We start from the raw sequence: 2423 nt of genomic DNA on the forward strand, positions 1-2423 counted from the left end.
GTCCTAGGGCGGGGGCAGGTGGCGCCCCAGAGGCGAGGCGGTGAATCCCACCACAGAGGAGGGAAGGGAAAGGCTCTGCAAAGGATCTGTAGTGGGAGGACGGCGGAGGACAGCGGACGGCAGCGAGACAAAGGGGCAGGGGCCGCGGCGGTGTCCGCCCGAGGAACGCGCAAGTTATTCGGCCGCCAGCACATGGGCGCCGATAAAACTAATTTTACTAGGAGTATTTCCTGCAGCTCCCAGTAGCGACGGTTCTCTCTCAAGGACTCCGTGGTGCCCAAGTCGTCGTCTTCATGATGGCCGACGTACGAAAAGGGCGAGGTTGTGGCGAGGAAGCGGCGGCCAGGCAACAAACCAGTACTTGGGAATGCTGCCTTTTACTGCAGAGCCGTTAGAGAGCCCGCTCGCTCCGCCCGCTCCGCCCGCTCCGCCCGCTCGACCTGGGCTCGGCCCGCTGCACCGAGCGCGGAGCGCGGAGCGGCGCGGAGGCTCGGCGGCGGCCATCCTGCGCGTTCGTCGAGAGGACCTTCTCTGCTGCCGGAGTGCCTCTCTCTCTATCTTCTGTCGCTCGCTCTCCCCACATCTGCTCTCGCTCGCAGTGTCGCGTCGTTCACAGGGCAGTCGATGGGACAGCGGCGGTGTCGACTCCAAGAACATGGCAGATCTGCTATTCAGCACACAGCGGCTTGGGGCAGCAAGGCGAAGGGGCAGGAGCGCCTCTAGCAGGGGATGGAGGGGGTTGTTTTAAAACCGCCCCAGTGAAACGCCCCGCAGGCCCATTTCCCAGTCGTACCTGCGTCTAGGAGCTGAGCGGCGAACTTCACCGCGCCAACGACAGCTCCGCGTTCAAAGAAACGTCGGCTCCTCTCCCTGCCTGCACCCCCCCCCCATCCCGTTACCTCTTCGTCTCTCTCGCTCTTCTTACTATTTTGTTTTCGCGCCGCACATGGAAAGTTAGCGAGAGGTCGCCAATTCCGTTGGACGGTGAGGCCGAGTGAACGGCGTGGTCAGTGCAGCGGCCACGGGGAGAGACTTTGAACACCGGCTCCTCGGCAACCTAGAGGACGACAGCCTCCAGCAGCAGGAACTGAAACTCAGAGAGTTATTTCGATTCACAAAACTACAAACGAGATGGCCTGCGGGACGCAGATGTGTTTATGTCGTGTGTGTGTGCGTGTGCGTGTGTGTGTGTGCCTGGGCGCCATGTCCGACCGGACAGGCCCGGTTCGTCCGGGTCGGTCGGCGCCGCGGCGGGGCAGCGGTGAGGCGAACTCGGCGTCCGCGTCCGCAGCGCCGTGCAACACGCGCCCTCGCCGCGGGCCGCGAGCGGGGCGGGGCCTGTGATAGCTGACCGCCTGCTGGCGCTGCTGGCGCTGCCGGCGGCCTGGCACGGGTCCGCCCGCCCGCTGACGCCGCCTCGCTCGCGCTAGCCGCGGCCCGCGGCCCCCCGCCCCGCGACGACCCAGCCCGGCCGCGCGACTGCCAGGCCGACTCGCTTCCTTCGCGTCACCTCCCCCGCCCGAGCCGACCCACCCCGCCCCGCCTCGCCCCGTCCCTCGGCCCTCACCCCACACCTCGGCGCCGCGCTGGGCTTGACGTATCCTACACGCCAGCGGAGGGGAGAAGAGAGGCACCCCGCCCCTCGTGCGGACGGCGCAAGGCAGCAGCTCCGCGGTGGCTCTTCGCTTTTGGCCGCGACTGTGTGCGTGTGCGCGCGCGCGCGCGCGTGTGTGTGTGTGCACCCATCCCCACGATGCGGTCCGTGGGGCCCCGGGCCGGCACGGCCTAGCCATGAGGTGGACCGGCGGGGGGAGGGGGAGGGGGGGAATGGCAGAGAACGGGGCAAAGGAGAAGGCGCTAAGACGTCGGGGAGAGGGAGAAGGGGGAGAGGAGGGACGAGAGGGGGGAGAGAGAGAGGGAGAGAGAGGGAGCGAGAGAGTGGGAGGGAGAGGGAGACAGAGAGAGAGAGAGAGAAAGAGAAAGAGAGTGTTAGGGCACTGGGAGAGGGTGGTGGAGGGCGCGGTGTGGGGGGGCGCGCCAAGGAGTGGCGGGGGGTGGCTGGAAATAGACTTGGGCATGAGGAGGGGGGTGGGTGGGTAGGGGGGAGATTAGAGAGCCAGCCGGCACAAACATCGAGGTGGTGGGCAAAGAGGGGCGGGTGAGGGGGGAGGCAACGCAGACACGCACACCGGCGTACTCTCAAGAACACGTTCGCGCTCAGTACAGTCCCTCCCCCCACAAATCCTCGTCTCTCCTCGGGGCCCCCCACTCTTCCGCACACGCGCGCGCGCACACACACCTCGTTGGCTTCCTCCCGACATACACACACGCGTGCGGACTTCAGACGGGCGTTAGAGGCAACTTTAATTCCAGTCCGATCGAGGGTGAAGATTGGCGTTCAAATTAAGCAGCCCCCCCCCCCC

This window comes from Frankliniella occidentalis, unplaced genomic scaffold, assembly GCF_000697945.3.
Source record: "Frankliniella occidentalis isolate FOCC.00 unplaced genomic scaffold, Focc_3.1 Scaffold77, whole genome shotgun sequence".
Classification (NCBI taxonomy): domain Eukaryota; kingdom Metazoa; phylum Arthropoda; class Insecta; order Thysanoptera; family Thripidae; genus Frankliniella; species Frankliniella occidentalis.